The sequence below is a fragment of the Rhinolophus sinicus genome, chromosome 9, assembly GCF_057876585.1.
Source record: "Rhinolophus sinicus isolate RSI-liver-muscle chromosome 9, RSI-T2T, whole genome shotgun sequence".
Lineage (NCBI taxonomy): Eukaryota > Metazoa > Chordata > Mammalia > Chiroptera > Rhinolophidae > Rhinolophus > Rhinolophus sinicus.
This window is the reverse complement of record NC_142509.1, coordinates 5,701,642-5,715,472: the sequence shown is the minus strand read 5'-3', so window position 1 is coordinate 5,715,472 and position 13,831 is coordinate 5,701,642.

Genomic DNA, 13,831 nt, shown 5'->3' with positions numbered 1-13,831 from the left:
CAGACTATACATTTTTTTTCTGGTGTACATGGAACATTCTCAAGGACAGACCATATATTGGGACATAAAACTCACCTCAACAAATTTAAGAAGATTCAAATCATACCAAGCATATTCTCTGATCACAAGACTTTGGAATTGGATATCAACTGCAAAAAGAAAGCAGAATAAACCGCAAATACATGGAGATTAAAGAACATACTTTTAAAGAATGACTGGGTCAAAGAATAAATTAGAGGAGAGATCGAAAGATACATGGAAACAAATGAGAATGAAAATACATCCTACCAAAGTTTTTAGGGTGCAGCGAAAGCAGTTTTAAGAGGGAAATTTATATCATTACAGGCCTATCTCAAGAAACAAGAAAAATCCCAAATAAATAACCACACGTTACACCTTGAAGAACTAGAAAAAGAACAAATGAAACCCAAGGTCAGCAGGAGAAAGGAAATAATAAAAATCAGAGCAAAAGTAAATGAAATAAAAACAAAAAGACAATAGAAAAAATTGATGTGACAAAGAGCTGGTTCTTTGAAAAGATTTACAAAATTGACAAAACCTTGTCTAGGCTGACTAAGATAAAAAGAGAGAAGACACTGACAAACAAAATCAGAAATGAAAAAGGGGAAGTTATCATGGACACCACAGAAATACAAAGGATCATCCAAGAATACTATGAAGGACTATATGCCACCAAATTCAATAACCTAGAAGAAATGGACAAGTTCTTAGAAACATATAGCCTTCCTATGCTGAACCATGAAGAACTGGAAAATCTAAACGGACCAATCACCAGTAACGATATTGAATCAGTCATCCAAAACCTTCCCAAAGCAAAAGTCTGGGACCAGGTGGCTTCACTAGCGAATTCTACGAAGCCTTCAAACAGGATCTAATACCTGTCCTACTCAAACTCTTCCAAAAAACTGAAGAAGAGACAGTACTCCCTAACTTATTTTACGAGGCCAACATTACCCTGTTACCAAAACTTGGTAAGGACAACACAAAAAAAGAGAACTACAGACCAACATTTCTGATGAATACAGATGCAAAAATCCTAAACAAAATTCTAGGAAATTGAATGCAAAAATGCATTAAAAAGATTATTCATCACTACCAAATGGGGTTCATCCCAGGGGTACAAGGATGGCTCAACATATGCAAATCCATCAATGTGATACATCACATAAACAAAATAAAGGGCAAAAATCATATGATTATATCTTGTCAAATGCAGAAAAAGCATTTGACAAAATACAACATCCATTTATGATTTAAAAACTTAATAAAATAGGTATAGAAGGAAAACACCTTAACATAATAAAGGCCATATCAGACAAATCCTCAGCTAATCTCATAATTAACGGTGAAAAACTGAAGCCCTTTGCTCTATGTTCAGGAACACGACAGGGCTTTCCCCTATCACCTCTGCTTTTTAACATAGTGTTGGAAGTCTTCGCCAGAGCAATCAGGCAAGAGAAAGAAATAAAAAGCATCCAAACTGGGAATGAATAATTTAAATTGTCATTCTTTGCAGATGACATGATGCTATATATAGAAAACCCTAAAGACTCCACCAAAAATCTGTTAGAAACAATCAACGAATACAGTAAAGTTGCCGGCTACAAAATCAACGCACAAAAGTCCATTGCCTTCCTATATACTAACAATGAAATCTCAAAAAAAAGAAGTGAAAAAATACAAAAACAATTCCTTTTGCAATTGCAGCAAAAAGAATAAAATACCTAGGAATAAACTTAACCAAGGATGTGAAAGACCTATATGCTGGAAACTACAAGATATTTTTAAAAGAAATTGAAGAAGACACAAAGAAAGGGAAAGACATTCTGTGCTCATGGATTAGAAGAATCAACATAGTTAAAATGGCCATATTATCCAAAGCAATATACAGATTTAATGCAATCCCCATCAAAATCCCAATGGCATTTTTTGAAGAAATAGAACAAAAAATCATCACATTTGTTTGGAACCACAAAAGACCCTGAATAGCCAAAGCAATCCTAAGAAAAGAGAACAATGCTGGAGGTATCACACTCCCCAACTTTAGTTTGTTCTACAGGGCAACAATAATCAAAACAGCATGGTATTGGCAGAAAAACAGACACATAGACCAATGGAATAGAATTGAGAACTCAGAAATAAAACCACATAAATATGGACAGATAATTTTTGACAAAGAAGCAAAAAACATACAATGGAGAAAAGACAGCCTCTTCGATAAATGGTGCTGGGAGAATTGGAAAGCCATGTGCAAAAGAATGAAACTGGATGGCTATCTGTCACCATGTACCAAAGTTAATTCAAAATGGATCAAAGACTTAAGCATAAGACCTGACACAATAAACTGCATAGAAGAAAATATAGGTACTAAACTTATGGACCTTGAGTTCAAAGGGCGTTTTATGAATTTGACTCTAAAGGCAAGAGAAGTAAAGCTAAAATAAATGAATGGGACTATATCAAACTTAGAAGCTTCTGCACAGGGAAAGAAACCATCAACAAAATAAAGAGGCCACCAACTGAATGGGAACAGATTTTTGCAAACAGTGTCTCCGATAGAGGGCTAATATCCAAAATACACAAAGGACCTGAGGAGACATTTCTCCAAAGAGGACCTACAAATGGGAAGTAGACATATGAAAAAATGCTCAACATCACTAATCATCAGAGAAATACAAATAAAAACCACAATGAGGTATCACCTCACCCGTCAGAATGGCTATCATCAGCAAGACAAATAGTAACAAGTGTTGGAAAGGCTGTGGAGAAAAAGGAACCCTCATACATTGGTGGGAATGCAGACTGGTGCAGCCGCTATGGAAGGCAGTGCGGAGGTTCCTCAAAAAATTATGAATAGAATTACCATATGTCCCAGCAATCCCTCTCCTGGGTATCTACCCAAAAAATCTGTAATCATTTATCCATAAAGACACGTGTGCTCCAATGTTCATTGCAGCTTTGTTTACGGTGGCCAAGACATGGAAACAACCAAAATGTGCTTCAATAGATGAATGGATAAAGAAGTTGTGGTTTATATACACAATGGAATAGTATTCAGTGGTAAGAAAAGATGAAATAGGAACATTTGTGACAACATGGATGGATCTTGAGAGTATAATGCTAAGCAAAATAAGTCAGACAGAAAAGCAGAGAACCACATGATTTCACTGATATGTAGTATATAAACCAAAAACAACAAAAGAACAAGACAAAAAATGAGAAACAAAAACTCATAGACACAAACAATAGCTTAGTGGTTATCAGAGGGTAAGTGGGGAGGGGCGTGGTAAATGAGCGTAAAGGGGATCAAATGTATGGTGATGAAAGGAGAACTGACTCTGGGTGGTGAACACACAATGGGATTTATAGATGATGTAATACAGAATTGTACACCTGAAATTTATGTAACTTTACTAACAGTCTTCACCCCAATAAACTTAAAAAAAAAAAAAAAAAAGAATAACTGCAATCAAAACAGGCATCCTTCTCTTGTTTTTTAAATAATTCACTGTTTGTTTTGGTGGTTACATCTACAAGAATGGCAAGTATACATGATTCAACATAATAGATAACAATTTATAAGATTAATGATGTTTCCTTCTACTCCTAACTTAAGATTTTTTTCATCATGAATGAAATTAATCAAATGATTTAAAAATTTATTGAAAAGTCATGTAATTTTTCTCCCTTTTTAGTTAACGTCTTGGATTTTTGTCATGTAATTTTTGTCCCTTTTTAGTTAACGTCTTGGATTACATTGACACTATTATCTGGAAGTGAAGACTGGCTGTGGAAGTTTCTAAATTTTGTTTTATTTTTTTTTTTTCATTAATAGACCATACTTTAGAGAAGTTTTAGACTTACAAAAAAAAATTGAGCAGAAAGTACAGAAATTTCCCATATATCCCCACACTACCCTTCTCTTAGTATCCCTCATTATTAACATCTTGCTTCAATGTGGTACATTTGTTACAATGGATATATCAGTATTGATACATTATTATTAAGTAAAGTCTGTAATTTACTGTAGGCTTCATTCTTTTGTTGTAAAGTTCTATGGTTTTTGACAAATACATAATGTCATGTATCCAACATTTCAGTATCATACAGAGCAATTTCACTTCCCTAAAAATCCCTTGTGTGCTGCCTATTTATCACTCCCTCCCTCACCCTGAAGCCCTGACAACAACTGATCTTTTTATTGACTACAGTTTTGCCATTTCCAGAATGTTGTGTAATTGGAATCACACAGTATGTAGTATTTTCAAGTTAGCATCTTTTACTTAGCAATATATAAGTTCCCTCAATTTTTTTTGGTGGCATATAGCTGATTTCATTTTATTGCTGAATAATGTTCATTTGTTTTGATATGCAACAGTTCATCATTCATCTATTGAATGACATTGTAGTTGCTTCCAAGTTTGGGCAGTTATGAATACAACTGCTATGCATATCCATGTGCAGACTTTCATGTGGACTAAAGTTTTCAGCTCATTTGGATGACATAATAAGAGCATGTTTAAGTTTTGTAATAAACTCAAACTGTCTTCCAAAGTGGCTAAAACATTTTGCATTCCCACCAGCAATGTATGAGAGTTCCCGTTGATTCACTTGATTGTCAATATTTGGTATTGTCAGTGTTTTGGATTTTAGCCATTCTAGTAGGTGTGTAGTGTTATCTTGTTGTTCCAATTTGCATTTCTCTGATGACTTATGAGGTTATCATCTTTTCACATGATTATTTGCCATCTGTTTATCTTCTTTGGTGAGGTGTCTGTTCAAGTCTTTTGCTCATTTTTCAATTGGGGTGTTTGTTTTCTTATTGTTCAATTTTAAGTGTCTTTGCTTATTTTGGATACCAGTCCTGTATCAGATTATGTGTTTTGCAAATGTTTTCTCCCAGGCTCTTGTTTTTCATCTCATTCTTTTTAACAATGTCTTTCACAAGTCAGTTTTTTTTAATGGTGTTTAACAATTTTTCCTTTCATAAATTGCGATTTTTATATCTAATAAGTCATCACTAAAACTGAGGTCACCAAGATTGTCTCCTATATTGCCTTCTAAAAGTTTTATAGTTTTGAATTCTAAATTTAGGTCTTTGATCCATTTTGAATTAGTTTTTGTGTGAGTTGTAAGTTCTCTTCTAGATTCCTTATCTTTTGCATGCGGATATCCAGATGTTCCATCACCATTTGTTGAAAAAAAAACTACCCTGTCTTCATTGAATTGCATTTGCTCTTCTTTTAAAGATCAGTTGGCTGGATTTTCACTCTGAAGCTAGTCACACTGAGCTTCCAGCAATTCATCAGTTGCCATTTAAATGTTCCTCCCAGTGCTGGCTCAAGCGTGCCTTCTCCTCCTGGTAAGTTGTGACTGTCTGCCTTTCTCTCTAGTTATTATTAGGGCAGCCTTTTGCCTGTGACCTCAATTCTCGAAACTTCTGAGAAGAGTTGTTATCTTTCAGTTTGTTCAGCTTTTTTCTCATTGTGAGTGTGGTTGTGATGGCTTCCAAGCTTTTTACATGTTAGCCTGGCAATGGAATTTTGAATTTGCCTTTTTAAAGTTATTTTCCAATGAATTCCTCTTCCAGATTTCGTTTAGCCTGGAGAAAGTGATTATTATTACTTTTTGCTTAGAGGAGAAAGAAGCTGTCATAAAGCAGGCCCTTTGAAAGTGGTTCTGTGAGGTATGTGGAGGCTGCAAGCAGGTTTTATTTCTTCTTCTTTGAGGTCTTTTGCATATTTGTACAGAAGTTTTCTAACTTATTAAGCAAGCATACCTTGTTGTCTTCTTTCAGTCCACAAGAACACTTTGGATTTTTCTATTGAATCTTTCCTCCCACCCATATGCTCACTCAATCCTTCCGTTTAAGGAACTTTTAGAAACCTGCCCCTCACCCCTTATCTGCCTAGTAGTTTGGAGATTTGAGTTCTAATGCTGAGAATGCTGGGTTAAGCACAAACTAAAAGAAGCCCTGCAAGCCTTGGGTACAGGCATAGCAGCCCAACATACCCAGAGGGAAGAATAAAAGAAAGCAAGATACGCCAGTCCTGCCATGACCTTGAAGCTTTCCTGTCCTTAGCACCTGGGATGTAGTGCCAACTCCCTGTGACTAAACCTCTGACCTGTCTTGGGCTACTATTTTTGCCAGGTCCTCTTGGAATTTAACCACTTTCCTAGTTGTCCACTGGCATCAGGCTGGCTGTCTGTTCTGTGGTTACCACTGAACCCCTGATGTGGCATTAACTTAGTCCACCATCTCTCAGACAAGGAAACATATCATGCTTAAGCAAAGAGGGCATTTCTCATACAGAACGTGGCCCATGCCCATGTTGTGCGGTATGATAACTTTATGATTTCACCGGATTGTGTGTCACTAATAATAACATGCTGCATTTCTTAACCTTCGCTAAGTGTCAGGCACTGTTCTGAGCAACTTATATACATCATCTAGTGAAATTATCATTACACCTCTCTGTTGTAGGTATTATCAGTAGTTTATATATTAAAAGCATAACAAGAATAGCAACAACAACAATCAACCTGAGGCTTAGAGATGTGAAGTAACTTGCCCAACATTACACAGCCGTAAGAGGTAGAGTCAGACTACTTCACTGGTCTGACTTAGGAGGATTCCTGCTTTGACCGACCCTGAGATTTACTGCCCAGAGATCTTACAGACAGCTAGGTCACCACACATCTCATGTATGCTCTTCTTTCCTCCAGTTGGTAAAATGTGTTTCCCATTTCTAACACATGCACATTCAGTTGCCCTCATATTGTTAATTTCTTACTCATTTGTCCATTAGATTTGCCTACTTGACATGGTCACTCATTCTACCTGTCCCTTGCTTAAATTCTTTGATTGCTTCTTACTTCACTTAAAACAAAGCCCTATTTTCCTTCCATAACCCTCCTAGCCCTATATGGCCTGGACCCCAACTACCTCTGCCACCTCATCCCCGAATAACCCTTCCTGCCACATTTTAGCCACACAGCTATTCTCTCTGTATTGTAATCACACAAAAGTCTTTATCACTGCAATTACTGTCCTTCTGTGTCCTTCGTTTCTGATTGCTACATGTCTGACTCTTTCTCATCATTCAAGTCTCAGATCCTGTTTCTAAAGATTTCCCATCCCACCAGTTCCTCTCACTCTCTGTTACCTTAGCCTGATTTTTTCCTGTATAGCAATTATTACTATCTGAAATCATCCTATCCCATACTCTAGTTTACTTATTTACTATCCTTTCTCTATCCTGGAATATAACTTCCATCAGAGTACAGACCTGGTCCTGCCTGATTTACTGGTGTTTGACCTTCGGGACAGTCCATAGCATAGTGTGCAATACACATATCCTCAATGAGGTGACAAATGAATAAATGCTCCTATCTCCTTCCTTTAGAGCAATAAAAAACAACATTCCACACTATAGTTCTCTGATCAGGTCAGGCAGGTCACACCATTTGCAGCACCCAGTTCAAAATGAAAATGGCAGGGCCATAAGTGATTGTTCGTAAGTGATAAAAGATTTCAAACTGGTGACAGCAAGGCATTAAACCAGGTGTGACACCCTTCTAAGCAGAAGACCCTGGGCAGCTGCACAGGCTGCACACCCAGGAAGCTGGCCTGCCTCTGAGTCATTTCTGACCCATGGCAAGTTCCTGGTCCCCTCCTCTTATGAGGTGGTTCCTCACATGACGTCATCCTTATTCGTAGTTCCTGATGTCTCCTGAAATTATCCTGCATGTTGCTCAGGAAACGATCCATTGTTTATTTTTTCCTTGCTGTGTGGTGCTCAGCACTACAGGCCCCATTCTTGGATGTTGTCCTGGAACTGAGTAGGATCGTTACCCTGCCCAACCACCTACAATGAAATAACTGAACTTTCTGTCAACAGAGACTCAGATTCATTTCTGGAAACCCTATCACAGTGTTGGCGACTGTCTACCTGTCCCCAGTACAACCCCTCATTCACACTTTCTATTGGGTTAACCAGCTCATGCATCCATAGTTGATGAGGCCTTAGAGCTAAGTGCAGAACTCTGCCACAAGTAAAATCTTTTTTGCAAAACAATTTTATACAAAGAGAACTTTCTGAATTCTGTGGCTTTCATTGGCATTCAAGATGGATGACTTCACTAACTTAGTAAAATCCATTTTGGTACTTCACCAAGATCATTAATAAAAACATTGAATATCAAGAAGTATATTCCTTTGAGCATGAAAGGTTTTCTTTTTAATCTGTCAGAGATTGGGGGAAGCAGAAGCCAATGCCCATCCTTTTCCTAAACACATTCTAAGCTCCTGTAGCTGGAACACAAATGTAGGGTAAGGTACCTGCTATTGAGAGACCTATGCATTACCCAGAGAGATGATGCATATGAAAAAATGCAATCCTGGGCTTTGGGGAAGTGATGAGTGAGTGTCATAGTTATTGTACACTGAATTTCTGAGTAGGGCAGATTTCTCTAATCTGCTGATTGGGAAACCTGGCAAGAACATGTGTGTGCTGAGGTGATCTTTGAAGAACAGGCCATACTTGAAGACACAAAGGAAAGGGGTAGGTGGGCTTTCTAGGCAAAACAATGAGTTAGGAAGTGAGAAGGCACAGGTTGTGTCTAGGAGAGAGTGAGGAGGATCAATGTGGCAGAGTCAGGAGTTATGAGAGAAGGTGTCTGAATTTAAAATTGGGCAGTTTTTGGTCATGGAGTGAAATGTCTGTGGAGTAGTCTGTGTAATGGTCATCTCCTGGCAAGCTTGAGGCCTACAGGTCCTGGAGGAGGAGGCATAGGGGAGGCGGGAAGAGCAGAAGGGCAGCCTCGGGGCCCACAGGGGCTCACATGTGTTTCCAGGACTCATGTCCCCATTTTACCATGCTGTCAAGGGCCCATTTGTGACAAGATACACACCTCTGGGCAAGACAGATTTATACTTTCTGCCCCCCATTTCCGTGCCTCCATGACTTTCTCTAAATTCAGCAGTTGACTGAGTGGCTGTCTAAAAACCATGTAGAGGGAGTGTGTGCCTAAAGAGAGGTGGTATCAGGAACGGTGACCTTGGTACCATCCTGCAGCTCTTCCACAGATGGCTCTGGGAAAGAGCACAAGGCTGGCTCCCTGGGAATACACCTGTGAAGTCACACAGCTCCATCTCCTGGGCTCTCCTCCTGCCGATCCTCCTGCGGCTGCTCCCAGCTGCTCCGACAGCTGCCTGGGCCCCTCCGAATGCTCCCTCAGTTGAGAAGACCTCAGTAGGGAGCTCAGCTCCTGAGGGGCTTCCAGTATCCCTGATGGTTGGAGGGGCTGAGTTTCTATCAGGTTCTCTGTCTCTCACTTCATAACATTTTGCCGTCTGTTAAAAAATTTTTTTTCAATGCAGTTGACATTCAATATTATATTAGTTTCAGTTGTACAACATAGTGGTTTGACTTTTACATAATTTATGAAGCGATACTTCCAATATGTCTAGGACCCACCTGACATCATGCATAGTTATTACAATATTATTGACTATAGTCTCTATGCTGTACTTTACATCCCCATGAATATTCTGTAACTGCCAATTTGTACTTATCAATCCTTCCACCTTTTTCACTCTGCCTCCCAACCCCTCTCTCCTCTGACAAGCATCAGTTTGTTCTCTGTATTTATGAGTCCATTCCTGTTTGTTTGTTTGGTTTGTTTTTTAGATTCCACAAATAAGTGAAATCATATGGTATTTGTCTTACTCTGTCTGACTTATTTCACTTAGCATAATACCCTCTAGGTCCATCCATGTTTCTGCAAATAGTAAGATTTTTTCCTTTTTTAAGGCCAAGTAATATTCCATTGTATATAAGTACAATTTGTTTACACAGTTGTCTATTGATGGATACAGGTTGCTTCCATATCTTGGCTATTGTAAACAATGCTGCAATGAATATCCAAGTGCATATGTCTTTTCAAATTAGTGTTTTGGGTTTCTTTGGATGAATACCCAGAAATGTAATTGCTAGGTCATAAAGTAGTTCTATATTTAATTTTTTTGAGAAACCTCCATACTGTTTTCCATAGTGGCTGCACCAATTTTCAGTCCCACCAACAGTGTACCAGAGTTCCCCTTCCTCCACGTCCTTGCCAACTTGTTGATAGCCATTCTGACAGGTGTGAGGCGATACCTCACTGTGGTTTTAATTTGCATCTCTCTGATGATTGTGCATTGAGCATGTACCATGCTGTTTTTTTGTCCACTCAGCCACCCTATGTCTTTTGATTGGAGCATGTAGGCCACTTACATTTAGTGATTATTGATAGTTGTGTAGTTTTTGCCATTTTATTATTCATATTTATGTTTTTTCCCTCTTCTTAAAAAAGTCCCTTTACCATTTATTGTAACACTTTTTTTTTTTGGTAGTGATGAGCTCCTTCATCTTTTTCTTGTCTGGGAAGTTCTTTATTGTTCCTTCTATTCTAAATGATAGCCTTGCTTGGTAGCATAATCTTGGTTATAGGTCTTTTCTTTTCAAAATGAAAATATTCATTTTGAACATTTCATATCAATCCCTCTGGCCTGCAAAAGTTCTGTTGAGAAATCAGCTGACACTCATATGGGAGCTCCCTTATAGGTAACTAACTGCTATTCTCTTGCTGCTTTTAAGATTCTTTCTTCATCATCTTTAACCTTTGACATTTTAATCATGATGTGTCTTGGTGTGGGGCTCTTTATGTTCCTCTTGTTTGGGACTCTGAGCTTCCTGGGTTTGTATGTCTATTTCCTTCATCAGGTTAGTGAAGTTTTAAGGCATTATTTCTTCTAATGGGTTCTCAATCTCTTGCTCTCCCAGTTCTCTTGGTACTCTTATGACGCAAATGTTGGTATACTTGATTTTGTTTCAGGGGTCCCTTTAACTATCCTTATTTTTAATGTTTTTTTCCATTTTTGATTGAATATTTTTCTGCTACCTTGTCTTCCAAATCTCTGATTTCATCCTCTGCTTCATCTAATCTGTTGATTCCTTCTAGTGTCTTCTTAATTTCAGTTATTGTAGTCTTCATTTCTGACCAGTTCTTTTTTATTGTTTCTATGTCCTCTTTTATGTTTCCTACCTCTTTGTTGATGTTCTCACTGGGTTCATCTATTATTACCCTAAGTTCATTGAGCATCCTTATAACCAATGTTTTTAACTCTACATCTGGTGGATTGCTTGTCTCCATTTTGTTTAGTTCTTTTCCTGGAATATTTTTCTGTTCTCTCATTTGGGACATAGTTCCTTGTCTCCTCATTTTGTCTGCCTCCCTGTATTTGTTTCTATGTATTAGGTAGATCTGCTATGTCTCCCAGTCTTGACAGGTTGGCCTTATGTAGCAGGTGTACTGTGAAGCCCAGTGGTGCATTCTCCCTGATCAGCTGAGCCAGTGCTTCAGGAATGTCCCTTGTGTAGGTTATGTGTGTCCTCCTGTTGTAATTGAGCCTTGATTGCTGTTTGCATGTCTGTCAGTGGAATTTACTCTTAGGCTGACTGGCTTTGAGGGTTTACCACAGCCACAGTGTACAAGCTGATGTTGGAGGTTTGAACTTTTGAAGTGGGACTTATCCCAGCAGGGTTCCGGTGCCTGCTGAGACCACCCTTTAGGTGTGCCATTTATGGAGCTAATTTTTGTGGTGCTCTGTGTTGGTCTAAAAGCAGCTACTGGGTGTGTTAGTCTGGGGGCCTCTCAGGAGAGTCAACTGCCAAGGTCAGAGCTGCTGCCTGTGCCTGGCCCCAGGCCTCCTGGTAGGAAGTTCATAGATTCATAGTGGGTTGTTGTCTCTGCTCGGCCCAAGGCATGTGAGATGGGACGTGCAATGAACAGAGACCACTTGCTACCAGTACTGGGCCTGGGGCCACTCAGCAAAAGGCACAGGCCACCAAGACCATCCACCACCTGCCTGGAGCTGTGGATCTCTGAGAGTAATCAGGAAAGCCTGCAATGAGGTCCAAAGCCAGCTGTAAGGCACAGCTGCTGAAAGAGCCCAGGGTGGTGTGTGAGTTAGGTGGGGCAGGGTCTCAAGGAGTCACCGAGGTGGGGCAAGCAGTGTTCACCAGCTTAATGCAGATTCAGATTTGGTATCAGTGCCAAGCCTCGTGTCCTTCTGCAAGAGGCACAGGGCACCCTGGGGCCAACCACCTCCTGCCTGGGGCCTGCAGACCTTTGAGGGTTTTTAAGAAAGTTTTTAAGAAAGTTTTGCTGCCTACTGCTGAAAGGGACTTAGGTGGTGCATGAGGTGGATGAAGCTGGATCTCAGAGAGTCACCAAGGTAAATGGTGTTCAGCATATTCATGCAGATTCAGATTTGGTTCCTGCTTATGCCTGCAGGCCATGTGGAGGGAGTGCTCAACATAGTAAAAATGGTGCCCACCTGCTGGCCATGTGCAGGGAGGGCTGGACACAGGAATAATGGCTGCTGCTCCTCCAACCCTCACTCTTAGCCACACAGTTCAGTTACTCCCTGTATGTGTCCGGTGCCTCTTGAGCTACTGTCCCTTCACTAGAGCTTAAGGTGAGCATCTATGAGTGACTGAGTGTGCGCAGGCCTTTTAAGAGGATGGTTGGGTTTCCAGCAGCTCTCTGTCTCACTTGAATGGAATCCCTGCTGATTTTCATAGCCAGATATTGTGGGGAGTCCTCTTCCCAGCACTGGTGCTCCTGGTTGGGGAGTCTGATCTGAGGCTAGGACCCCTTTCTCCTTGGGGAACAAGCAGCTGAGATACCCGTCCTGATTCTCAACTACCACATGCAGGTGTGAGACCACCCTGTTCTGTGTCTCCATCCCTCCTACCAGTCTTGACATCACTTCCTTTTCATATCCCCAGTTATAGGAGTTCTGCTCAGCTAGTCCTCAGATGGTTCTCCAGGTTAATTGTTCCACAATTTAGTTGTAACCCTGATGTGGTCATGGGAGGACATGAGCACCTTGACCACATACTTTGCCATCTTGATTGGAACTTCCCACATTTTCCTGTCTTAATGCAAGCACCCTATCAGCTTAGTTGTGCCCTGCAAGGGATCTAGTTCCTGTCATTTCTCTCTTCTTGCATAGCATAGTGTTCTTCAGGGCTGATGAGGCTTCTTCCCCACAGCCATACTCACTCACTGTGTCCCTGGCTGCTGTACAGAAAAAGAGAGGCCTGGCCCATTCTGGGTCTTGAGGTCAGAACGGCAACACTGACGTGCTTTCTGAAAATATGCATTTGTGCACTGTCTGAGTAGCCCTTGGGTGCCATCTGTTCTCCGACCATGTCTCTAGGAAGATGTGGTTTTTCAGAGAGCAAGACCAGTCATCCATGATGTGTCATTCTAGTTGTCTGGAGCTAAACATGGAGCTATGTTTAAAACCCCAGGAGACAGGCAAACCTACAGGAAAATCAGCCTGGCATTTTTTGGATCATGTAACCCATACGTTTCGTTTATTGAGAACCTAACATTTTCCAAGCATTTACTCAGCATTACTTTGGAAAAAACTTCCATAAGCCCTCAGGTCCACCACAGGGTCCGTTCTCTGTGGTTTCCCATCACCCCACTCTAGAGAATTGCCTGTCTTCTCATCTATATCCCCCTACTGTACTGAAATCTTCATGAAGCAAGAAGTGGGTCTATACCTAACCTAGAATAGGTTATTAATAAGTCTTTGCATATACTGAATCTTTATAACAACTCTGAGTCATAGGTGTGATTAGCCCTATTTTGAGATTTCCTTTTTGAAGATCCAGGATGGAAACTTATATGTGTCTGATTCAAAAAGCTCAGGCATTTTCATTTGCTCTGTGGGCTCTGTCATGATGGGAAG